At 43.4% G+C, this 27,544-nt stretch overlaps 1 long non-coding RNA gene across 1 annotated transcript in view; it reads right to left on the bottom strand.

The window, feature by feature from the left end:
* Positions 1 to 27,544, bottom strand: part of LOC138538520 (uncharacterized) — a 181,564-nt gene that overhangs the window by 68,935 nt on the left and 85,085 nt on the right. The window contains exon 2 of the long non-coding RNA XR_011286622.1: positions 10,153 to 10,248. This is a non-coding gene — a long non-coding RNA (uncharacterized lncRNA). The remainder of the gene's footprint in view (positions 1 to 10,152; positions 10,249 to 27,544) is intronic.

The raw sequence follows: 27,544 nt of genomic DNA, 5'->3' as shown, positions 1-27,544 counted from the left end.
GGTGGAAGGGAGAACAGGGAAGAATGACACATCAGGGACAGAAGGTTGGCGGAAGGAGTAAGCATGTCGGTGAGGTAGAAAGAATAGAAATGAAGAGGTGAATATAGGCATGATTGAATCAGCCTGACTCCAAAAGAGGACGTGCAAGACAATATCCCTTGGATAGTGTAGGGAGAGTTAGGAATTCTCTGCGGGAGTATATAGAAGGCCCAGTGCCTTAACATTGTCATCACAGCTCATCTAGAGAATTAGCATCCTGAGAGAGAAACAATCTGTTGCTTTAAATTGGAGTTAAGGACGATTAGGCTAGGGAGGGGATGAAACAGACAAGGGGTTGGGTAGCCATAGGCCCCATAACATTTAAAACCCTTGAACCACCTCTGAGCCTGGGACTGATTGTTAAGCAATCCGTGACAATGAAAACATTGAACTTTGGTGTTGTGACAGTAGCCTGATTTTTTTTAAATAGTAAATGATGTATGCCCCAATGTCCCTGCTTTCCAAAAGCAACAGAAATCTTAGAAAACAAGGTCTTAAAATTGTTTGCACAAATCCAACATCATAGAAGAATGAAACCAATAGTTATCTGTGAAACCATCAATATCAAGTTGTGTGTCTAAATAAAGAGTGAAGACAAATGTAGGATTTGTTTTGGATTGATGTGCGGTGCAGTCTCATTGGAATCCAAGTTTTGAATTTGGTATCAAGCTTTCTTGTTTGGTCATGGACTAGGAGTAGAAGTTTTTACTGTACCATTTTCAGATTGATATAAAGCGTATCTTCTGTATTTAATCCTTGATGATCATTTTTAACAGCAATGTGTCTATCAAGAACAGCTGTAGCAATTGTTTTAAAATTGTATTTCATGGATTATTAAAATTTCTCCTAAATAAACAACAATAACAAGTGTTGAATCAACAGTCACAAAATGTGGGTAGGTTTTACGCTTGCTTGAGTGGAGTGCTGCTCAACTGATATGTATAATAATCAAAATCATTCTTTGTTACAGCCTCTACAAACAAATATTTGTCCTTTTTCAAGGAGGTTATGCTCCTGTCAAGTTAATGTTTATGTATGGTTTTGTTTAGCCATGTTGTCCAATGTTCACCTTCTGCCTCCCCATATTGTATTTGTATTTGTGTTTGAGATAACGTTTTGAACTACAACTCCTATCAGCTCTAGCCAGCACAGAAAGTAGTGAGGGATCATGGGAGTCTGATTAGCCACAGATTGAAGACCACTGATCTAGAGCAAGAGTTAATGCAACAATGAATCTAAGGAGCATAACTAAACAGAGATCAATAGAATAGAGTATCAGTGAGTGCAGATGATAATCTAGGGAAATGATTCTACAATGGCAGACAATGCACAATTGTCTAGACCAGCAGTTCCGAACTCTTAGCTAGCGTGTAAACAGGTGATTGCTGCTCCTTTCATGTTGGTGACCTGTACTTTGTGTGGGTCCAGGTCACCATTGCTGAAGTGCTGGCTGAGGCAACACTTAGTGCTGCAGCCTGCCCCCCTTCACAGTGCACAACTTTACTGCTCAGTTGAGAGCTTTTGAAATGCTGGTCTGCAGTTGAAGTATCACCACCCTTATTCATCTGCATAAAAGCTGACTAACCAGCTAATGCTCTTAGATCCATGCCACTCTTTAGTAGTAGCACTCCTCCAGTAAATGAGTGTGCAGCAAGGCCAGGCAGCTCTCATGTGTGTCCAAGACCCAGCAAAGTTGACACTTTATCTGCTATGTTTAATTATCACAGTGTGTGAGTGGTGGTGGTGGTTTGGTTGTCCGGATGTGAGGATGATAAAAGTGTGATATAGAGAGTGTATTTGTGAGAAGGGTTTGTGAGTAAATAAGTATGTGAAGGTGTGAGGGTGCATAAATGGAATAGAACACAGGAGAGTGTGAAAGAGATCAGGAGCAACTGTAAGCTGGAAGAGTTAAGCAATCTGGTACTAGAGAGAGACCTGGATACAGCAGGCGGTCCAGTATGAGTGTTCTTACAGCAATGAGAGGGAGGGATTTGACGTGGTGTTTCTACTGTGACCCTACTGTCATTATTGGATAAATTCAGGATAAGGTGCCCTTACACTGGAAATGCTGGCCTCAGAGTCAATATGAGCACACTTATAATTGCACCCACTAGCTACAGACCGTCCGACCACTCTTGCATCGATGGAATGAGGAGGGAATATTGTTACAATAACATTAATATAATTGCTAGACAATGCCAGCATGAGTGAGGCTGTTGGAGTGTGGTCAAGGGCTTCCAACACATCCTGGCCTGAGGTAGTCTTGAGGAGAGTGGGGTGGTAACAAACTGTGGGAACCAACACATCCAGGGGGTATTCACTCTATTCAAATATGCTGATCGGGGACTTGTATTTGGTGCCTAATGCAGAGGATAACATTATAAATGAAATCCTCAATGTTATTAAACCCTCTTCTCCATTTACTGGACTTGTACGCTTGTACTCTCAGTGTGAAGACATGCTGCACATCGTTTTTTCTCTTTAAAATTGACTAAAACAGAACACTTACCAGACACTGGCATGCTTTGTTTTTAAAATGTGTTTTAGTGAACAGGTAGCAAGCAATGCTTTGGAGTAGTCCTTTTATGTATATATCCAAAAGTGTACAGGGCCCCTCTGCCTCTTTGCTTAGTGACTGTAGCAGGTATGAATAGTAGTCCCGTTTATGCTTTTCTATATGTAAGACGAATCACAAAGTGGCCTGGTCACCTGCACACAGATTCCCACACATAGTTACAAAAAATGGTTAATTTACATAAAAGAGTTCAAATATCCAAATGATTCCTGCAAATGCATTTCTCACTACGCTGTTGTGGATTAGACACCCTCCATTAGTAGATTGCTGAAGGCATATTGTACAATCTACATCTAATACACAACAGCTTAGTGAGTTAACATTGTGCAGCCTGGACAAGCATTCGAACAATTTTGCAACTGACATTTGGAACTATGTGAAGGTGTTTTAATGACGTAATGGATACATGAATAGAAACCGCCTTGAGGAAAACCTGAAAAGGGTTGAAACGTGTCTATGTGTTGGAATCTGTGCACAGGTGACCAGGCCACATTGTCAAAATCTGTGCCACTGGATAACCAATGTTTGCCTATTTGGGACTCAGTCATTACTATAATCCTCCCTGGACAATGCCTACTCATATTTTTGTCTTTATTTTCCATTTGAAGACTTTGGTTCTTCCTTATTTAATTTCACAAACTACACATCCCATAAGGCACATTGTGGCAGTTCTCATTCCCTGGCTATTCCTATGCAGCAGTCTTAGAATTACACTCCCCATGAGCCTTAGAGATCAGCGCTGCTTTCACTTTCCCAGCACCAGAGATGGAGGAAGTATATTACCTTCAGGTGTGCTGCTTCATGTGTTGCTAATGAGCCTGCTTTAGCACAGGACAACTAAGTATTTAAGCAGCTGCCTGCATGAGGACGGAGCTCTTACACTGAGTTCACTTCCAGCCATTTGTGCTTTGTTCCTTGGATGTCTGCTGTTTCCTGTTGCGTCCAGAGCCTGCTCCTGTTCCAGTGCCCTTTGCTCCCTGCCTTGCAGCCCTGCTATTCTGCCTACACTCCCCTGCACCTCTCTGCTTGCTGCACCGGCTCCCTGTTCCCCTGCTTGCAGTCTTCTGTTCCCTGTATGAAGCCCCTTGCTCTAAACCACCTATTATCTTGTTCCTTGCCTGCAGTTCTTTGTTCTATGCTCATAGTCTGTATTACCTGGCTTTAGCTTTCAAGTTTCCAGTCCTGAGTTTCCTGTCTGAAGGCCAGCCCTTGGTTATTCCAGTGCAGATGTACAGTTTCATGGATTCCTTGTTCCCAGTCTGCAGTTGAGTCCTTGTTTTCCTAGTCCAGTGTTTCAGTCCTGAGCTTACTTGTTCCTGGTCTATAGTTCAGTCCGCTGTTCCTTAATTCCAGTTCTTAGTTTCTAGTCTGCAGTTCCAGTGTCCTGTATCACTGCACTTTTCTTATTGTGTTTCCTCTTTCATTCCTGGTCTCTGTCCTGAACCTTGCTTACGTTGACTTCCTATTTTTCCTGGATATTTCTGCTACTGTTCTTGTCCTCACTTGTGCAATTCCTTTGTTCAGAGTTTGGCTGCTGGGTTTCCCAGCAGGCAATCTCTGACACTTTCCTTTGTCCTGTTTCAGTATTGTACCTTGAGCCATACTGTTAACAGTGTGCTGCTTCCTGCTTCAGTAGGAAGTCATTTTTCAGTTCCTGGTGTACTCGAACAAGCTTCAGTAACCAGCCCAGAAGGCTAGTTTCACCAGACCCTATGGGAAAATCTTCTCCCATTCTGTGTACACCTGAAGTGGGAACCTAAAGTGTTTGTCTTAATTGTAGTCCTTGACCCTTTCTGGTCCGTGCCTTTGTTGCCTGTCTGTAGTACTTGCCTATCATTTATTGTCTGCAGAATTCCTTACACTCCTATCTCTTGTGCACTCTCCCCGCCCTCTCAGCTTTTTGGTAATGTCTCTGCCCTCAAGCACCTGATACATATTGGGGATGCTGCCTTTCTTTATGACAGCGGGCAGAATTCTGTATTATCTTTTTCCTATCTCTCAATTTAAGAACTAAACACAGGGTATTTTCATTTAACGTATAACCCTATACCCTATATCGACATGGTAGAATAATACAGTCTTTGTAAAAGAGTTATATGAAAAAAACAAAATAACAACTGCTTCTATAGACCTCTGTTGTATGCATAAATGTAGTTGGGATCAAGGTAATTGATCCCCGAATTGGTTAAAAAACGTAATTGTGTCAACAGTATTTTATACTGCTTTTCCCGTTTTTACGAATTAAGTTTGGTTTATCTGTATTTGTCCCTATTCATCATGAAATACATGGTGTTAGTATACCAGTTAGATTGTAAGTGAATAGCATAGATTTGGTTGTTCTAGCTTTTATGTGTATAGGACTTCTTGTGAGCCCTTTTTTAATTTTTGCATAAAATGCATCAAAATAAATGAATTTGTTCTTTCAAAGTAAAATAGCTGTGGTATGACTAATCTTAAATTCAACTAGTTTAGCTTGGATTCAGCCTTGTGTTCTGAACAAGAGTTTCATACTTTCACACAATTTGTATCCAAGGACTTCTCACCCAACCTGATAAGACCTTGGCTTCTTGGGGCTCGTCCAGCCTTGCCTTTCTGAGATCTGCTTCTGTAATTCAATTGCTTTTTTAACTGCAACACACTCGAAAAGAGACCTTTCTTCTCTGGTCGAGCTCTGCTATAATACACAGTGGGAACATCCATCCTTTACTAACTTCAATATATATGTATATGTTGGCGCATGAAGCAATCTATTCACTATAAAGCTAGCCTCAAGAATACTTCATCTGCTTGCGTTTCTTTGCATCTGTACACGCTTAAAATAACTTGATATCTTCATTGTTTCTGCAGCATAAGTTTCTTCATATTGATCCCAAGATGTCACTTATCTTTGATACCTTCTTGATGCCTTATAGAATATCTACATCCTCTTGTCCCGGCATCTCTTCCATGTACGTCATCTTCTTCATGTGATGTCACCATTCTTCCCTTTCATTCATTGCTCCTGCTTCTTCCGGGTTTTCATTCAAATGGCCATCATACTGTCTCGTATGCAGGTATGGCTTTCTCAATGGGAACCTTGCCTCCAGTATTCTCTTCGATATCGGTATTTTCACTGGTACCACACATGTCTCACACTCTGGTTCCCAACTTATAGGTAATAAGGGTGAAGTGGTTGAGGTGGGGGTACTTGGCTCCTACTCTACATTATAATGAACAGAGGAACTCTGGGAGTTTAGCCAAACTCAATCATGGTAAGCATGGAGAGTATTCAAGGGTAAGTCTCGGGGGGGTCATAGGGGTCAGGGGTCCACAATGAGTCCACACTGTGAAATATACAATGATTACACTTAGGCAGTAAAGTATAAGAATACTCTGTTTATTATAGAACCAAAAGTACACAAGGAAAATTAATCAAGCAGGAAATTGTCATGTTCATGAAGTCTGGGGCACAGGCATGCAGGGGTCGCATGCACAGGAGACCTGGGTGGACACTGTCCTGGCGCCTTTGGCGCCAGGCTCATGAACAAAAATAAACAAGAACATCCATTTAACACCAAAAAGATGTTATTATGGACATAGCACTTCAGATGCATTAACGTTGAACATTTCATCCATTAAGCATGATGCATTAACCTTGAACATTCCATCTATTAAGCAGCCCCAAGGGAGTGGCAGGATGTGGCTGGTAAACCGTCCCTAATGGGCGTGCCCACGATCTCACCTATGTAAGCTGCCCCGATCCTCAAGACAGGCGCTTCATTCGCATTATTCTGCACTATTCTGCGTAACGCTCACTGTCGTCTGAGGTCAGACTTACCTTTGAACATCCTGCATCCTGGACACCCTGCTTCCTGCCAGCATACTTACAAACTGGGGGAAGCGCTTGTTACCTGTACATCTCTTTGGCGAACCAAGTATTCATATTTATGCTCCATCGTCGACAGCAGCGCCTGCAAGGAAAAACAGAAGACAAGGTTGGACATCGAAAAAACAGTCAGTTTAAGGTTGTGCTTCGCCATACTTTGCGCTTTTCTTTAAACCATCACTTACCTGCTGTTGAACATTGCGGTAGCATCCATCTTCCATCCGGCCGCGTCTCGCATCTCACAGCTGCATTGAAGCCGCATTTCCATCTAAGGGAAGAAAACAGAAGAAAGACATTATTGAGGCCATAAATAAGAGCAACATATAAAGACATTAAACAGAACGAACAGCATCACAAGAGCTCAAGAAAGACTTACCAATCATAAGGAGAAGCATAGTCGCAAGCTGGACTGGACTAATCCTCATCAGGGAACAGTGAAGGAACTAGATCCCATTTGACACACCCCTGCCAGAAGTAGCTGGATGGAGAGCTTATCTTCCATAATTCACAGGTGAGCTTTATGGGCCGGCGTATGCTCACAGAAACCATACTTTGGGGTGAAGGGTTCGAGAGGTACAACAATCACAGATTGGGGCACTGACACGCTCTTATCTCTACGCAGGAGCAGTATCACCACATATCACCGCTCATAGCTTTTCTACTAAGGGAGAGGCCTGAATGGGGTGATTCAAGTTCAGGGAGAGCTGCAACCATGCCCCAACGCATCTGCAGAGACCAGGTGAGTGTAACAGTAATAATATCGCACATACGCCAAGTATGAAACATATTGGCCTCATTCCGAGGTGGCCGCAAATGGATACCGTGCACCGTTAAGGACATCGGTGCCGGTAATCCCTTTGCACCCTATTCTGAGGTCCCTTAGCGGGTCCCGCACACTAGACTCACTGGCACCAGTTTGTGGATTGGGAGCAGACAGTCTCAGCCTACTTCCCGGGCCCATACACACATAGCATGCACTAGCTCGTGAAAACAGAAGTCCATAAAAGGGAACTTCTGACCTGAGAAGGCAGGAAGATGTCAAAGAACAAAATGTCAAAATAAAAAGCAAAAGATCTCCTGGCACGGCCATTTTAGGACACTAGCCACTGTTAGTAGGATCACACAATGACAGACATTAAGTATGGAAGGGGAAACATGTTTACTGCATGCCCTCTCCAGTTATCCAATGTGTGTGCTATGTACTGTTAGGACAGGTTACCCGAGACACATACACTGATTCCCGGCAGGAGAGCTGGAGGTGGGTAGAGCTTCACTTGGATGATGTGTTCATGTCTTAATGTTGGCTCAGTGCCCCCATGTGAGTCTATTACTGAGGATTGGGGGAACGTGGACCTTATTTATATTTAGGTTTGGTGTAATAGTGCCAATTTCTGTGGGTGAATGTATTAATATTAGGATCATAGTGAATTATGGCTAGTGAAGGACAACCATTGATTTTCAGAGGGACATCACATTTCCTTAAGTGTGACAACTGCCATTATTTTTTTGGGATGCAAATGTTTGCAACATTTTGCTAATTAAAAGAATGCCGGATAATAGAAGACCTTACCAGCCACAGCCAGCAACAGTGTATTTACAGTGAATGGTGGAAAAAGGTCATGCCGTATTCCTACAGTGACATTGATGGTCTTATTAGGAAAAGCAAACACAAGGCTGGTGGCACTAGCCTCACTGGGCACAGCAGCAAAAGTGTGCTTACACTGTCAAAACTGGCCTAACTGGGCACAGGCAGCACAAGGGCTTGAACAATATGTCTGTGTGTATATATTTATATAGATGCCATTGTGGAGTGTTATTGAGTCTTAGCCAGTTTATGGGCCTCATTACGAGGTCAGCGGTAAGGGGCTAACGGCAACGGTAAGGGTGCCGCTGCCGTTAACCCCTTACCACCGCATTACGAGGTCCCTTAGCGGGAGCCGCTAAGGGACCAGGGAGCTAATAACGGGCCCTCCAAGGTTGGAATGACCCGGTAAGTCCCTATTCCGAGAACCCAGACCCGGAATGCGGTAAGGGGGTAGCCATGGTGCTAATAGCACCATGGCTACCTCCAACCTCGTATTGAGGCCCTATGTGTGTGCATGGTGGGCTGTGTGCATGCAATACTCCTGTATGGCTAGGACATTGGGGAACTGAGCAGCATGTACCTGGCCCTAGGTAGTGGGCAGGGAGATGTGCTGATGGACATGCCAGCACTTTTGAGGTTGGCTGGGACATTTCATGTAGCATCCTAAAAGTGTGTTGGAATGTGCCTGTGGCACAGACGTGAAGGACAGGCACCAGATTTAGCAGGGGAGTGGTGGCAGTTCTCATTGGGCCTCATTACGACCCTGGCAGAGTGGGTTTACGCCAGCGGTATTCGCGGCGGACCCGTCCGCCCTACTACGAGTTCCCGTAGCGCCATGGAGCGTTTTCCGCCTGGTTTTTCCGGGCGGAGAAATCCATGGCGCTACGGGACCTTGTTGTTAATTACGCCACCGTATTTTACGGTGGCGTAATTAACGCCTTCCCCACTCCCATTATACCCTATGGGGCAAAAATGGGAATGGGGAAGGGTAAAATGGGGAATGGGGATTTACCGCCCCGCCAAGGTCGGAATGGGGCGGTAAATCCGCCAACCCCCATGGCGCTATCGGCAGCTTTCCGCCGTGCTCCATGGTGCATTTTGCGCCACGATTTCCGCCAGGGTCGTAATGAGGCCCATTGTGATGGTACTCTGAAGGACTGCTCCAATCAGAGTGAGCACATCTGCAATGGTGTAGTGGTTCAGGGGATACAGTGTGACTAACTGTTTGTCAGTCAGTGACCAGGGGGAAAGACGGACACAAGCTATGGGTGGCATCAGCAACACAGGTCTCCTCCACCTTTGTGGTGCCGGTATCCTCCCTGCTGTGGATTTGCATGATGCTGGAGCTCAATGAACAGTAGCAGGTTGTGGATGGCATAGTTCATTTCTAATTGTGGCTGCATGTTGCTTATAAGTGTGTTGGAGAAAGGCGTCTTGCTTACATACCCTTTTGGTCGCAATTACGGCCACCTGTGGCTACATTTTTATCACATGCATGCTCTTACCTTTACCTACTAGGCGGAGGTAATTGCACTGTGTTTTTGGTGGAATTACTGCCTGTCTTGGTGGTATTTTGGTTTTATTTCAGTTCGAAAGACAGTGGATTTAAGACTGTCTTTTTTAGGGCTAATTCTGCTGGACGCATTTGCACTAGAGGAATTACTGCTGGTTTGCCGGCAGAATTACTGCCAGTTTTGGTGACCTGTTTTTAGTAGAATGGTAAAGTGGTATTAATTGCGTTCCCACCACCTTTTTCCATTACCGCTGAACTCATAATGAGTCCCAGTATGTTTTGTGTCATTAATGGTACATTCTTACACCAGCAGTATTGATGTAATCTTAAAATCAGAATAAAAAACATAGTTTATTTCATAACCACCTAAGATAATGCAATACTCATACTTTTAATTGTAAAATCCAATATTGCCAAGAATGTTGATTTCATCAGCATGTTTATTTTCCACAAGCAATAGGTGCTGTGTGATAAGGCCTAACATATTTGGAGAAATAACAAATAAAATATTCATATCCACCCAAATAAATACACAAAACAAATCAAGATAGACTGTATTAAGAATGTCGTCATACCTGTTATTTTTTAGACTGAATCCTTACTGTATTTGCAGAGTGCTGAGCCTGCGTTTTCAATGGATAGGGATGAAAAGCAGGCCAGCTGGGAAGTTTCTACCAAAGAGAAAAAGAAAAGGCAGAATAGATTAAAGTATGCAGAGCGTAAAACGTAAAAGCAAATTACAATACTGTCCTAAATCCAAAGAGCCATAATTTCACAAGATGAAACTGTATTGTATATCATACCTTTCCTCGAGTTAAGTGGCATTTTATCAATGGGTATATGTTAAAAAAATGAATAAGCAAAAAAATACCATCAATCGAAACTCAGACTGAATCAGTCCTTAGTTCCATACGATGGGCCACTAATTCCTAACCATGTGGTCAAGACAACCATGAAAAAGAACTAACTCAATAGCTAAGGAAACTCATCTTCTTATCTACTGCAATTCCCTGCATAAATGATGGCACGTCTTACCACAATGCAACTACATACACGTATATACATATATAGGTATAGTCAATGAAATACATGTGCTAGAGGGGCATTATGGTTAGGTTGCGCTAATAACCTGGGAAATTCATTAAAATGTTTTTGTTAAAGGGATGTCATGCACAAAATCGAAAAAGCAAAGACATTTGCCAGCTACGGTAAGCTGGGAAACCATAACACGCACCCCCACCAATGCACTGCTCATACAAACACCCAGGAAATCAAAGATGACATCACAAATCCCTTTAACAATGTTTTTCACTGCATTTCGTAAAACGTCTCTTTACAAAGTATGCACGTAACAATTATCCTTATTTTATTATTTAATGGACATTTGTATGGTGCCTACAGACAAGTGTGTCCAGGTGCCACAAGACAAGATGGGGGACGGGGCGGTTTGGGGGACATGGGAATCAAAAAGTAGAACAACACAGTTATATTGGCCTTGTGACAATCCCCCCATGTACTAGATAAGACATCTGCGGACAGTTGCATATGTCTGCTGACGGACATACCTGGGGACAGTTGCATATGTCTGCTGACGGACATACCTGGGGACAGTTGACATCAATAGTACAAAAACACACTGGGGGGAAACAATATTGCATATTTTTATATAACACAATATTTTCAAGAATTAGAACTACAAAAATCTATTATCTATCTTCTAAGTTTGGAAATATTGTTTTTAAAATGATACCACCATATTATGTATTGTACCATATGTACACCCTGTGCAAACAGTTCACTTGAACACCTGACAGGCAATGAAGCACAACATTTACACAAACGAGGAGAAGCGTTGTTCTCCTATTATTTATAAATATAGAACATTTAACTGTACTAAGCGTAGCAACATTTTATGTAACTATATATACACAGTTTATTTCATAATAGAAATGGCAAGCACTCTGGAATGGTTTGAGTTGTATTTCCCCATAGAAGATATCAGTCAAGAGGAAGAAAATGCATGTGGTAATTATTATGTTTTTCATCACAACATAATCCAGTTGTCCTACTTATATATAAAAGATTACAATTAATGTATTATGTATATGTTATGCTCCACAAATTAGAAGAACAAGAAAAACAGCAGTAGAATGAATTAAATGATATACAAGAAGAAAATGTGGTACCACCAAATAGTGAGAACATTAGAAAATCTAGAAAATCAAGTAAATTAATTATGTGTGAATTCTAACGAAATTAAAAATCAACTTGCTGAATTATGAACGAATGTCAAAAATCATGTAATGTTAAGTACCGATTTCCATTGTACTACCTGTGACCCTTGACCCAAACAATCACCCCAAACAATAGAGGACATTAATGATCAATGCTGTCTTGACATTTCTATCCCTCCTTCCCCCAATCATGTGCATATACCAGTTTCCCTTTTTGTTTCCCACTGTGATTCTCCTTCCATATCTTGTTTGTGATTTAAATGTATGTAAATACATTTTACTTTTATTTTAGTTATTTATTTAGTATAATATAGACGGTTATACATGAGAAAGAGAGTTCAAATACTTTACAGTTTGATAAATACATTCAATGATAACAAAATATAAGGTAAGAACAGTTAAAATTAATCAGTTAATAAATTATACATATTTTAGTAAAACATTTGAAAAAATAACTCACATTAAGAATCAATTAGTTCTTAAACCTTTTCAATTACAGATCAAAATGTTGTATTACGATAAATTAATCTAACATGATTCCCATGGAAGACATTCTCCCACAGCAATAAAAGATCTTCCTGATGTTCAAGATACCTTCCATGAGAAAGCAGTGATATTCTTCTCAGGATGGCAAAGCCCTCACAAAATAATATGTGTTTAATGGTTTCCATAGTCTCTTCTCCACTCAATATATAGAGTTGCTCTTCTTGGCGGATTCCTCAACACCCTCCTAATACTTCCAGAGAACTGTCCGAGTTAAATGTAATTCCCATGTAGGTGTGTATGGTCCAATTGTCTGGTATTCATAAGATAAACGTTTAGGCTGAGGATGAGCCAAATTATGAATTAGATATTCAGTGCTAGGTGATTTAGTGGCTAAATTGGTGGTAATCTGTTCAATACCAGTATTGTATATGAGGTTTGTTTTCTAATAGCCTTAAAATAGAGAAGTCAAATATAAGAAGCAGATAGTTATTTTGCCTGCACCAATTAATATCTCTTAACAAGATGGATGGACTCATTCCATTAAAAGATATAGGTCAATTAAAAGATGACTAATATACACAATGCATAAGGCAGTCTGATGGAGCATTATTTAATTTCCAGTATAGATTTAATTTGCTTAATTCCATCATAGATTTAATGCAATGGACACCGAATTTGAGATACAAATGTTCTATGGGAATGTTTTTAGCACAGTTCACAATATTTTTAAGGCAGTGTCTTTCTAATTTCAAAATCTAAAAATGGTACTTTCATGCCTTGTTCCCATGCTGCAGAGCCATTAAATAATGTGGCAGGGATTTTGGCTTTTTATACTTTTAATAACCTGGAGGGAATATTCACCATGACTCCTAGCAAAGTGCTAAACTGTAGGTACATTGTAGGTTCAGTTTTAGCTAGATGAGATTGCCAGGTAAGTTGAGCATGAAGGTGAATTAGCTAATCATATTGGTCACACGGGAGAGTACACAGTTGAGTACTGCTTTGCCGTGTGGATTATTGCTACAATGCTGCTCCTGCTGCTTTCGTGTTGCTCCAGTGTCCCGATTTCACAGACTTTGCCTGGAACTGGAACCTTGAAGGTGACTGTTGTGGCCCCTCAGTGGCCTGTTTGTTGGACCCTTTGGCTCTTGTGACCCTTGTGAGCCCTAGTAAACCCTAGTGACTCTGCAGTCCTGTGAATCAGTTACAGACTTTCTCTGTACGAAGCAAGTCTTTCATTCTTGTTTTATTTTCTTCCTACAGCCCGCCCATTGGCCCATTGGCCCACCCATTGCCTGCGTGTATTCATAAGCCCCATGAGCCCTCTATAACTTTGGCTTGCCCACGCACAGCGCACACGGGAGAGCACACAGTTAAGTACTGCTTTGCCGCTTAACCGAGCAGCGTGGCAGCTGGCAACGGTCGGTAACTCAACCTTGGTGCCAAATTTTTTAGTATTATATTGAACCATTGTGTACAAATTACCAGCTCACGCTCTGTAACTATGGCTTTTTCTGCCTATATGCTAAAATCCACCATGCCTGAGCATTCGCTCTGTGCCTTGACAGCCCCCACTAAATTTGTATCTGCTGTGGGCACCCGCATGCTTCAATCTGCCTTAACATTTACGCCTACGGGGGCGGTCATTGCTGGCAATCCTCTATGCCCTACACATACTCCGTCTAACTTGACAATAAAGCAATCTCACACAGCCGCAGCGGTAATTCCTGACGGGGCTTCAGGTCCCTCAGTTATTTTACCAAACTCTAATGGAAACAGCGTTACAAATAACGTTGCTATCCCTTTACTGCCTTTGCAGGAGTGTGTTGAGCAGCAACCCGTTTATGATAATACACTTTTTGCCTTAGCTAAAGGTATTAGGATGACGCTTGCCCCCGCGTTTTCACCATCACCAATCTCGTTTCCATCATTGTCAGAAGGGGCGTCAGGCATTTCTATATATGCCAGTCAATGTGAGTCACCCGTCTCCTTGGCTGAAGAGGATTCCAATAAGTCTATTAAAGCGACTACACTGAATTCCACAATGGCGGAAGTGCAATCATTAATAGATTCCTTCATACAGCCAATACCGAGATCACTTAGACCTCCCATGAAGGAACAATCTGCACAACCTGTGCAATCTGTCCTACTTCAGCCAACCTTAGTGGCAATCAACACCACATTACTGAGCCTCCTAACATTATATGGCAATATGAGAACCCAAATGTCCAGACAAGCAGCTCAACTAGAGGTGTTGACCAATTGGTCCCAGGTGCAACAGATGACCCTCAATACTAACTTGCCTAATTCTTCTGCTGGGAAATTTGAACCTGTTGAACCTGTTTGTCTAGTTGAAGACGAAACTCAGTCCGTAGTGGTAGGTGACAGGATTCCGCAGATCACAACCTTTTGTCATATTCCTGCCATAGACGGCATCATTCATACTATTGAGCGCTTGTCTATTATTGTGATCGCACATAATGACTCCTGGATATATGTTCTGTCTCATTCCCCGAGTGCCGTTAGCTCTTCCCCTCCAGAGGTGTGCTCGCTACGCTCCTGTAGTGGGGGTGGTGTAAGGGTTGCTTCCCAAAGACACAAGACTACAAAGTCTCTTTTGAAAGGTTTCCGATCCCTTATAAAAAAATCCAAAAATATGGCCCCCTCGAAACCTGCAAAAAGTACTTTAAATGCCTTCTTTAAAGCACTGGACAATACTGCCAAACTAACGCACAAAGATTGCCCTACACAACCCATACAGTCCCAGGTATCGTCAAGGCTGTCCACCTCTGCCAACACCTCACCTCATAATATTGCAATCCCTGCCTTGCCTAACACAGATGCATTTCCATCATCACATTCTCCTCTTAATGATTTAATTAAATCTATTCAGCAGGAGAAGAGTGTTGTAAATAGCTAGGCACTAATATAGCAAGGAAAACAGTTACATTTGGTATGCCTGCTCGTTTAGCCAATTCACCGGATCAAGCGCAGGAATTGGAATCAGTTGCAAATTTAAAATCTATGGTGGATCAATACCTGGCTGAACGTTTGTCTACCACTTCCATTCAACAGAGTATTCCACCATCCAAGACATTGGGCCTCATTACACGGAAGACGGTGAGCCATGGCGCTATTAGCGCCATGGCTCATGCCGGTAAAATACTGGCACCGCCTTGGCGGAAAGGGGATTTACCGCCCCATTCCAAGGTTGGTGGGGCGGTAAATCCCCCTTCTGCCATTGCCCTTCCCCATTCCCATTTCTGCCCATAGGGCTCTATGGGAATGGGGAAGGCGCTAATTACGGCACCGTAATTAGCTCCGAGGTCCCTTAGTGGGTTGGTTTTTAACGCCTGCAAAAAGCAGGCGTTAAAGCACCAACCCGCTAAGGGACCTCGTAGTAAGGCGGTAATGGTTAACGGTCACCGTTACCATTAACGGTGGCCGTTAACCATTACCGCCTTCCGTGTAATGAGGCCCATTATGTCCCATGCCTTTGAATACACATTCAGTCTCTGGTCCTGTGGCTCCAGTTCGAACCATCGACTCATCACATCTCATACAAACTCCAAAGGATTTTTGCAGTACGTATAACAGTATGTTGAGTGATAAAAAAAAGAACACCCTCAGGGGTTCAGCGTAAAGACCCAGCCTCAGAATATCTCAGGATATGCCCATGCTTGGAATTCTCTGTGCCACACACTTATAATGAAGTGCAGAGATGGACCTTTTCCATCCTTTGATTTTAACAGGCGCAGTGTTCTAAACATCTTTAATGATGTTGTGGAACTGGAAGATGTCTCCTCGACTGACATTGAACAAATCAAATTTCTTTCTGAATCTTCATGTACAGCAGTTAGGCTTTGGATTCCATCTGGGGTGGTTATGAATACCATTTGGCAATCTACAATGCACCTATTTGCAATGGGATTCTTAATTGCCCAAGATCCTGATCACTTTACTCAATGGCCTCAAAAGGAAATTTCAAAACTTAATATCTATCCGGGCCTAATGCCCCAGCGATGGGCTCCAACATCTAAAGCAACAAATCAGTAACCATCAAAGCAGGCGGCAGGATCACTCCTTAAAATTTTGAGCTGGGACGCTTGAGGCCATTCACATTTACAGTCCTCTATAAAAATCTTGCCTGGCAAATTCCATATCATGGTGTTACAAGAAACATGGCTGACTGCAGCTCCTCTATGGGATGGCTTCAACATTTCATTGCTTCCAGCTCTTTCAGGCAAGGGGAGACCATCTTCTGTACTTCTGGTTGCAGTTAACTCAGCCTTAGGTTTTCGAAATTGCTGGAAGGGCGGCGGAGAGTGCCTACATACAGCTTGTTAATATTACATACCACACTAAAACCATAACGTTGGTGAATTTATATCGCAACCCAGCAGCAATGGCTGACAAGGCCTTTTATACTGCTTAACTAGAATTCTGGAAAGAATGCATATCCATGCTCATGTCAAACACACTATCATCATGGGCGATTTAAACATAGACTGCTAGCGTAAAAACAGTGCATCAAAAGAGGTGTCCACTTGGACTTCCTACATGAAAGAACATAATTTTCATATGGTCAATGGTGCTGTGACAGGAGACATCCCGCCTCAATTCACCTGGCATAGAGGCAAAAGTTTTAGCATCATAGATTAGATCTATGTAGAGGCAAACATGCTACAATCCATACAAAAGTTGATTATGATTGACACCGAGCAGAGCGATCATAGGACTTTATTAGTAGATGTGCTTTGGCCGTTTTACAGCACATGACGACTTACTTGCATGCCACATATACAGGGAAAAAACTAGAGAAACGCCTCGCTCTTCTAGAACTTTGGAAAATGTTCGAACAGGCGAAGGAGGAAGAGCCATCTGCAGACTGGATATTAAACGTATGCACGGAGGGGGCTGAGACGCCGACCGCGCCAGCTGCCCCGCCTGAAACAGAAACTGAGGGAAGTAAGCCTGAGGGACTCTACTCATTAAGGGAGCTTAAAGCAGCCACAGGGTACAGCAACCCCTCATATGAGTCACAGTAGTGACGAAAACTGAGGGAAGGATCAGGACCAGATTCTTACCTCAGCAATCCCAAGGGACAAGGAGAGACGCGATGATGAGAGGAAGGATCAGGCACAGATTAGTGCTTCTCTCGATAAGGAGAGAGAGGGAAAAAAATGGAAAGGAGTTGAAAGCAGAACTGATGAGGTAGCATTCGCAAAAGACAAATGGATGGGAGGACAGATATTGTTGAAACTAAATGGAAAAGGAAGTGATGATGTGAGACCTATAGAGAGGTTAGATGAGGTGCAGAGAAAGGAGAAAGACAAGGAGTCAAGGGATGAGAGGATAAGACGGAAGGATAGCTATATTGCGAAGAGCAAGAGAAACAGCTCGATCGCAAACAGAGAGCAATCTATGCATTGGACAGACAGAAACAGCAAGGTTTAGCAGAAGAGCAAAGAGTATGTGACAAGATAAGGAGACGAAGGGATGAGGAAGTTCAAAGGGAAAATGAACGTAGAAATTAAAGGAGAAGGGAAGAAGATAAAGTCAGAGAAGAGGCGAGGAAGCACAAAGAATGTGATGATGTCATAGAACGTAAGCGTAGAGAGAGGGAACGCAATCTCGAATATCTGGAGAGGGAAGTTAAAAAACCCAATCCTGTTGTATAATGGGAAGACATTGAAGAATTCTTCCCTCCATATGACTCAGTACCAGGCACGACCGGGGCAATTATTGAAGATGACTTCGAAACCAGAAGCATCGGGAAATGATCGATAAGATATATGATGAAAAGGGGTTAGAACAAATACCCCAAGGGGAAAGGGAAGACGAGCGCCTGGAGAGCACTCAGCTGTATGACACTGAGGATATCACCCGAAGTAGTGGGAGCAGGAGACTATCCCTGGACAAACTAGAAATCAGTAAAAATGATGACACAAGGAGTTGCGTGAATTGGGAACAATCAATGTCCGACTCCAGAGAGGAAACAGAGCGCAAGACAAATGAAGAAGTGAGACAGCATGAAAAGCGGCTCGCAAGGGACAAGGGGATACGATGGTCGGTTGCTAGTGAGTCCGCACCGAGGACATCAGAGTCTGCCACACAGTCAGATCGGCATGACGGAACACCCCATGGTCAGAGGGGGGCGTCAGCACCCGCCTACGTAGACAGGTTGAGGACATTGCCAGGCACACGGCGATGTGGGAATATTACCCCAGCGATAGACAGAAGAGCTATGGGGAAAGAGAAATAAGGCTGCGCATTCCAGTTTCTGCTGCTAGAAAAGGGGGGAGCAAGACCGCAATATATTCCATGGCCACACATGGATCGCGAAAACCTGAAAGATAAGCTTCCAATGCTGACATTGGGAGCCGGGAAGTGGATACACGAGTTAGAAAAAATGACAGGGGGTGTCACGCTCGCAATAGGGGACATTAAAGGTCTCCTGATCGCCATACTTGGTGAGAGAGCAGATGATGTGTGGACGCGGGGAGGGCACCCTGGGGTAACGATAATAAACACTGCTCATGACGGACGGAGCACCATTTAATAATTGCAGAGCAGGAGTATGGAAAGCGCTACGAGTGCTGGACCCAGACACTTTTCCGATATGGGAGCTATAATGACTCGCAAAATGAAGGAGTCAGAAGATCTGTTGATTTATATCCAGAATTTACAAGACACGTGGGTGCTCGAAATGCATGAATCTTGGACGGAATCTATACCTGTGTTTTACCACATATTGTGCCAAGAGTTGCCAGAACCAGTGCAGAAACAGCTCAAGAAATTGGTAGGGGTTGAGGCTAAACCTTGGGCTGAAATACAGTTAACTATCACACATTACTGTAGATTGTTGCAAGAAAAGAATCGGAAAAAGGAGGTAACACGAAAGGGTGAGGAAGCGAAGCTGGTAAAAAAGAAATTATCAAAGTATGCTCTCGAAGGAGCCATGCTAACTAGCCCAGCTGAAGAGAGCTCACAACAGGTGGCTAATTCACACCAGAACAACCAGGGTAATGTCTCCGTAGAAGAGTGAGAGATGAATGTACCTTTATTATATTCACGTCAGACCCCAGTAAACATTTTGGGTGGAGACTTAATGACAAAATTGAATATGACAATATCGTTCACGGAGGAGGGCATAGTAAGCTCCACTCCATGAATGCATTATTCAAACGTGTGCGAAATGATCAGGGGATACTCAGGACACATAGCCATGAGGGCCGTACCTCTAGAGCCAGAGTTCTTTGCATATGGCATGCGTGTGCTCATGGCAGAATTGCCAGGCCTTGCAGATAGGACCATGAGAACCCCCACCAAATTTTATTCAGACCAAGAATACCTATGCATGAAGAGGAGGGACAAGTATTTCCCTTAATGATACATAACGCAGCTGTGCGAGGGGAAAAAAGCATTGGCTGAAGGCTTGCGATGATAAAGGCAGACAATGGTGCGCAATTATCGCCATTGAAGAAAGGTGTCGAGTGACTGACGTCACCGATGACGACCTGTTTGAAGAACAACTGGATTCAGAAGAGACAAGGGTGGAAGTGAGTCTCATATTTTGGGTAAAAATGATCAAAAGAGAAGTGCCTCAGAAAATGATGTTGGCACTGATACGTCTGGAATACTTTGAGGACGACATGGCCCAGGTGCCTGTCTCAGTATGGACTACAGGACCATATGATGTAGGCCTCCTGAAGGGAGTGGGGGAAGTGAAAATTAAAGTGAAGCCAGGAGCAATTTTACCAAGAGCGCAACAGTATCCCATGTCCAGAGAGGCAGATGAGGGGATCGCAAAGACAATTTCCTCCATGATGGACCAGGGCATCTTGGTGACATCAGAGTCACTATGTAATACAGTGATTTATCCTGTCAAGAAATCAAAGGGAGGGTCTTGGCGTTTAATTCAAGATTTAAGAGCATTAAACGATATTGTTGAGGCCGTGTTCCCTCTAGTCCTTAATCCATCTACAATAATATATAATATACCCACCGAGGCAAAATATATTACGGTGATTGATTTGAAAAATGCCTTTTTCTCAATCCCGTTGCACGTGACTATCAAGATCTGACGTCATTCCCTTTCAGACAAATGCATCTGAAAAGCACGAGGTAGCCACAGGGGTAGTGTGAGTCCCTGTCCATTTTCAATAGAGTCCTACAGATGGACCTAAGCAACATTGTATTAGAAAGTGTCGTCTTGCAATATATGGACGACATCCTGATCTGCAGCTCCACGGAAGAACAATTCAGATGCAATTCTATTCGGCTATTGACTATACTGGGTGAGAAAGGTTATAAGGTGGACAAGGAAAAGTTGCAGTATTGTCAACAAGAGGTGCTATACATAGGCCAGTTGATCTCACATGAAGGCAAGAAGGTGACCCCAGAAAGGGCTGAAGCCATATCGAACAGGGCTAAGCCACACACGATAAAGCAAATGCAGAGCTTTCTAGGCCTATGTAACTATGCTAGAGCATGGGTCTTTGATTATAGCTCATACACCAGGCCTTTGCTTCAGGCTCTAAAGAAAGCCCAAGTGACAATGGAAAAGATTGAATGATCTGAGGCAATAGAAAAAGGGTTTGCTGAACTCAAGAGAGCGATTTGTACAGCTCAACTTCCCAGAATTCCTAATTATGCAGAGGAATTCTACCTGTTTTCGCACACAGATGGCAACGTTATGATGGCAGTGCTCGCTCAATAAACTTCATTGGGATACAAGCCCCTGGCATACTACAGTGGGATCCTGGACCTAGTAATGAGAGGCCACTTCCCATGCGAACAAAGTTTAGCTGCTGCAGCGTTTGCCATAGAAAAGGTAACCACTATTGTGATGGGATGTTCCATGACGTTATACGTCGAACATTCACTGTTCGCTATTTTAGAGAAACCTAAAGGTGCGTTGACGTCTCAGAGAGCCTCTGCATATGAAGTGATCATATCTAATCCATCAATCAAAATAGTTCGATGTAAAGTAGTGAACCCAGCTACATTCATAGCAGAGCCAGTCAATGAAGGAGAACCGATACATGACTGAGCAAACTATGAAGAATTCTATGATGAAATCCCCAGGGTGAGAGAAAATTCCCTGGTGGGAGGAGAGATTGTTTTCACTGACGGCTCTTCGAGAATATACCAAGAAGATGGACAAAAATATACAGGCGTTGCTGTTATAAAACACATAGCTACCGGAGAATTCCAAGTGCTCGTCAGTGCACGAATACCATTGCATATACTCGCCATTGAGAATCACGCAGACCAGGAGGTAACAGTGTACAGTGACTCCACGTATGTAACGTCCACAGTGCATGCAGAACTAGCGAGCCAGTGCAACATGCAGCCTTATTGGACAGGCACTACAGCTCGCAGTGGGCATAGCAGTCGTGAAATGTGGCGCCCACACCAAAGGGACAGATTTCGTGTCACGCGGAAACCATGCAGCAGACACGGAAGCCAAGCGTATGGCATCCAAAATTGAGATGATCATAGAAGTGGAAGCGACATGTACCCATGAGAGAATGATGGTGGAACAAACCACACCCGAAGCCTATAGTAATATGGGGCAGACACAACTAATGGAGCTTCAAGGGGAGGCACCGCAGGATGAAAATAACCTGTGGAAACGTCAAGGGTGTTCTTTAAACCCCTCTGATTGACTGTGGCGGCAAGACAGCACTGGTAAACCAGTAATGCATGTAGCCCTACTAAAAATGGCATTGGAACAATTGCGTTACCCCGTACATACGTCAAAGGAAAATTTAGCAGCAACACTCGCAGAAGACTGGTTTATACCGAATTTAGCAGAGCATGTTGCATTCTTTTTGGTGAACTGCATAATCTGCCAGCAATTCACTGCTGGGCACACATTAAAAGTAGTGAGAGGAGTCATCCCCTGGCCAAATGGGCCTTTTCAGCACTTACATATCGACTACGTCAACATGATTCAAGTGTGTAACGGGTACAGGTACTTAATTGTAGTGGTGTGTCCATTCTCTAGATGGATCGAAGCAGGTCCATGTGCACACCCAGACTCTACCTATGTGCAGCCAAATTTCTGGTGAGGGTAGTGTTCCCTAGATGTGGGGGTGTGTGAGGTGATGAGATCAGACAATGGGGCTCACTTCTTAAATGCAGATTTTGAACAGATCAGCTTGTTGCTTGGTATAAAACACAAGTTCACGTCGGCGCATCATCCGGAAGGTAATGGTATCTGTGAGAGGCTCAACGGCTTGTTAAAAGAAAGGATAGCCAAGTTGAAGCTTACTCTAAAGAGGGGATGGTTGCACTGCCTTCCACTGGCATTGTATGCTCTTCAGAACGAAACAGGCTTCGACCATCATTTCACGCCGCACAATATCACAGGAATGAGAATGAATACTCCCCTAACCCCTCGAGACAGAGCTAGATTTGATGCCCAGCCAACCCGAGAGGTCCTGGGATCTGAATTACAAGAATATCTGAACTGCATGACATCCAGTCTTACTATAATTTCAGACCAACTGCAGCAATGACGAAAAGGGTGCAGCGCAGCACAAAACACAGCAGGAGACACCGAAACAGATGCAGTTCAAGGTCTATGTGTTGAACTTGTCTTTCCTAGAGATGTGGTTGTAGTAAAAAACCAGACGAGGAAGAGGTGGGACAAGCCAAGATTCAATGGCCCTTTCATCGTAGAGGACTGCACTCCTTCAGCTGTAAAACTGCAAGGCAGGAGAGCATGGACTTTTGTCAATGACATTAAGCCCTATATCGGAGAAAGTCCTCAAGCTGCACCCCACTGAGTAGAAACTACAGACAACGTGGAAGAACCTCAGCACGTGAAACTCTGAACTCTTGAGCCAGCTGTGGACCAAGCTAAGTTATCTGGTCACAATCCACGCGTCAGGAAAGTGCAAGCATTGTTCATGTCAAGGGAAGAGCCTATAATCCTGAACCCAGCAAGGCAGGACAAATGTCCCTGTCACCCGAGGACAGCCGACTGGCTCACAACGTCCTCTTCTGCCTAGTAACTGACTTTCTGGAAATGGTGGGGAGACCTGTCGAGGTTGACATCCTCACTTTCATCAGAGATCCAGCTAACGTTGCACAGATGGGAACGCTCCTCCACAGCATCATGCTTCAAGTGGAGCTGTCCAACTTTCAGAGAGATTTCATGAGGAGATTCCAGTGAAACCTTCTGCTGAGAGACAGATTAAGGAAGCCGAGGCAAGCCCTTCTTCTTTCCGCCGAGGGACAGATCGAGGGAGCAGAGACAAGAACTTCAACTTTATTTGTTTTGATTGCCATTTTCCCATTTCTTCACATTGAACAGTGTCCAGCATGTCCTCAGGACTGACGCTGATTCGGGGGGTGGACTGGGAACTCCCCTCCTTTTAATATACACAGTAAAAGTGACTTATCAAAGTGTTAGTCTAATCTATTTTTCCATAGTCTAGCAAGGATACTGAATCCTGTATCAAGAGACAATCGTCACCCACAAGAGGGGGGGGCACTTGTGAAGCACCAGACACTTTATGACACAAACTGTTTGAGAACAAGTGAATTGGGGGAAAAGAATAAACATTGTCATTTTGTTATGAGCGGGATGGGGCCCAGAACAGTAACCTGGTCCTCCCACAAGCAGAGGGGCGCCCTCACTTCTCCGGAAGGAAATGCTGCCGCCTTACGTACCGTACCATCATGTATCTATGCATTGTGTTTTATCATTATTTTGCTGTCATTAACGATCAGAGCTGCATTTTTTCTTGGTGCACGAAGCGTTCCAATTTCAGTGCACCCACCTGATGATGTATGCACGAGTCCCACAAAAGCACCCAGACCCTATATAGTTTTTCCAGTCCCGAGAAAATCCGATGGTAAAGTAAATGAACTGAAAATGAATGTAATTAACAGTGACACATACACACTTGAGGTAACGAATGAAGAGAAGAGCTGGAGACATGGTCTGCACAGAATGAATAAAAACTTAGCACTGACAACTACACGCACCCACACACTGAATGCACATGAACCAGTGCATGTGTCAATGGCCACAGGACCTCAAGCGAAGGCAATCAAGAGCATGAGACTGCCTACCGAACAATTAGCCCCAGAAAATAATGAGAGAAACTGAGAAGAATCAAGAGAAAAGCCAATGAAAGAAGACTCAACACAAGCCTTTAAAAAGACAGAAGCGGCTGTAGGAGAATTCACTTCAAAGACACAAATGTCAATATATCATTTATTCCCGTTTATAGCTAGAGCAAATAAACGGCATGAGGAAATGAAAAATAAAACTGCAAAGACTGTACTGACAACCACACAAGGAACAAGTACCAGGCCCACGATGCAGCCATACACTGGGCCGGTAACAGGCTGGTGGCTAACAAAGGCACTTATTGAGGGCAGGAAAAGAATGCAAGAAGAGAAGGAGAGAATTGCAAAACCTCCACCTACCACATCGATGCAGATAAAGAAACCTGCTCCATCGACCAGAATGCCCGAGAGTCCTCCAGCAAGGAAAAGTCACAGAGATGCGTTTAGAGATGTAGTTATAGCGAACTACAGGACAAGACACTAAGGATCAAGAGGAGCCTGCATGACGATAACAGTGAACTGAACGACTACCTGGACAGCACAGCACATCTAGGAAACAACATTTGGTACCAGGACATGAAAGAGGATGGAAGAAGGAAATCAGAAGGAGAATGCTTCGTTTGTGCACTCCTACCGTACAGCATGGGGAAATCCAAGATCTTCGTGGCTGTAGAAATTGATGTCCTGACAGCACACTGTCTTTCACACGTAGCAATGTGCAACACCAGTAGACAGTTCATGGGAAGGGATGCCTCATTGATGTGGACAACTGAGACAAATTACCCTGATGAAGACTGCTATATACAGGACATTAAGACGAGAAACAGAGCCCATACAAGGGATCATGTGATCAGGTACGAGAAGCCTGGAGTTAAAGGAACAGCAATCAGATGGGAAGTGAACCCAAAGCTGAATGTCCAAGGAAATACTCAAGAAGAGGCAAAAAATTGGAAGAACAGAGGCCAAATGCAGATTTGGGGAACAGTGCTTTCACCAAACGGATGGGAAGAAGGAGTGGTGATCTGCCGAGCATGGATGGTCTTTGGGGCCTATAAGGAAGCAATAGAGAACTCACAGAGGTTGTACAAACCTTTATGGCCGAAACTCACAAGATTACTGACATGGGTTGAAGACAGACGAGGACCCCTGCAGATAGTGCCACTGGAAAGCCCAAAACTATGCTTCAGGAACAATGGCAAGAGGAAGATGGGAGAGAATCAGAACTGTGGATGAATTTTTGAGGCTCCAGGAATGACTCACCGAACCACAGTAATTATGGATTATTACTGGGCGTGTGGATCCAAGGCATACATAAGACTACTGAAAAACTGGGGAGGCATATGCACAATCGTGAACGTCCATGTTCCTGCACTAGTGATCCCGAAAATTGGCCTGAACATTGACAATTTCCCAAAAGCAGATGCTCACCTGAGGAAAAGGAGATCTGTGGAGCTGGTATCCCGAAAGAAAAGAGAAAATTACTTTTCTGCCAAATCAGAAGAAGCATTCCATGAATACAGGCTCTTCATCCTCACCTCATCTGTGTTCACCATGATCATCATGCCAAGATTCCAGGTTTGAGCAAATACTAAGTGGTTTCAAATCACCAGATGGGAATTACTGCAAACCATCAACTTGACAATAAAAAGGATTCAACGCAATCAAGGAAGAGTTAAGAGCAATCCGACTGATGACTCTACAGAACAGATATGAGTTTGTGCAAAAATCGGAGAATCATGTTACACATTTTTCCCCGCTCATGACGAAGAAAATGGAACCTTAACAGAAGCCATAGTGATGCTAACGAAGCTACAGAACCAGATGATCGATGAAAAAGACGAAGTTGATGACGACAGCTGGTTTGGAACACTTTTCTGATGGGTCCCACAATGGATGGCAGACATATTCAAGTTCCTGGGAGCCCTGCTACTGATGATACTGTTAGGATTCTGTGTTATCAAGATAATTATCTCACAATGCCAGAAAACTGCGAAGAAAGCCATTGGGATGAAGATCATGATCGATGTCAAACCAGGTTAGAAGCTCAGAGACCTCACTGATGAAGAAATAAGAAACTTCGTGAAGGCCAGCAAATTTGCGCCAGAAGGAACAAAATGTGTGTATCCCAGGAAACGAAGAAAGTACGAAGGAAAATGGATTTATTGTAGCCCAAATGGACAATGCCAGCTAATGACCTGGAACAAAGACGAACATGTAAAAACAGCAGGAAGTTTGAAAGGAGTGAGAAAAATGTAGACTCCAAAGAGACACTCCTTCGCACCATCATGTACAAACCCAGAAGATGAAGAAGAAATGAATACAGAACAAAGTACGGTGAATACAAAGGAGGAAGCAGAAGTGGTCGATGAACCGACCATATGGGGGAGTGTAGAGGACGTCCCAGATATGGCCTGCACTCCAGCCACCCATTTTGAAATACCAGGAACATACTCGCCGAGATATGTGATGCACGAGGAGCAAATAAATCAACAGAGAGCCACACTGGGCTCTGCCCAGTGCCCATCAGAAGAGAAATACCTGTTGAAGTGCCAATAACCAGACAACCATGGGCAGCACGGTACCCATTGAGACAACCGTACCAACAGCTGACACAACATGAAGACTACTTTCAGACAGTCCCAGAAGAGACCTAAAGGGCCTTAATCGAAGGCGAATGGTGACGTCACGAGGGCCCGGGCAGACGTACAGATGAACAAACAACAACCAAAAGATAGCACACTAAGATGACACACCATGAATAAAGACATCACAGACATAGAAGTTAAGACAATGTCAAAATATAAAGAAACGCAACCATAAAGCAGGATGTAAATATGCAACCAGCTAACGCCTGTACAAAGGCTTGTAATGCAAGAAGCTAAGAAAACAGTACGGCTGGCTATGCTTATATATATATATATATATATATATATATATATATATATAATATACACCTCAATGAAGCACATTATATAGGTGCATCCCACTTTACATGAAAGCAGAATTAAGCCCAGGATGGTAGGGGCCAAACAGACCAGGATTCATATACCAGCACAAAGCCAGACGAAAGAGCGGAATCGAAACTTAGCAAGAAGTAGCTCATGCCTAGGAATTGAAGGTCAACCCAAGGAAGGGAGGAGAGCGGCAACTCTGA

This window comes from Ambystoma mexicanum, chromosome 1q (assembly GCF_040938575.1).
Source record: "Ambystoma mexicanum isolate Mex_15411 chromosome 1q, UKY_AmexF1_1, whole genome shotgun sequence".
Taxonomy (NCBI): domain Eukaryota; kingdom Metazoa; phylum Chordata; class Amphibia; order Caudata; family Ambystomatidae; genus Ambystoma; species Ambystoma mexicanum.
The sequence above is the reverse complement of the archived record's forward strand: the minus strand, read 5'-3'. Positions and strand labels throughout refer to the sequence as shown.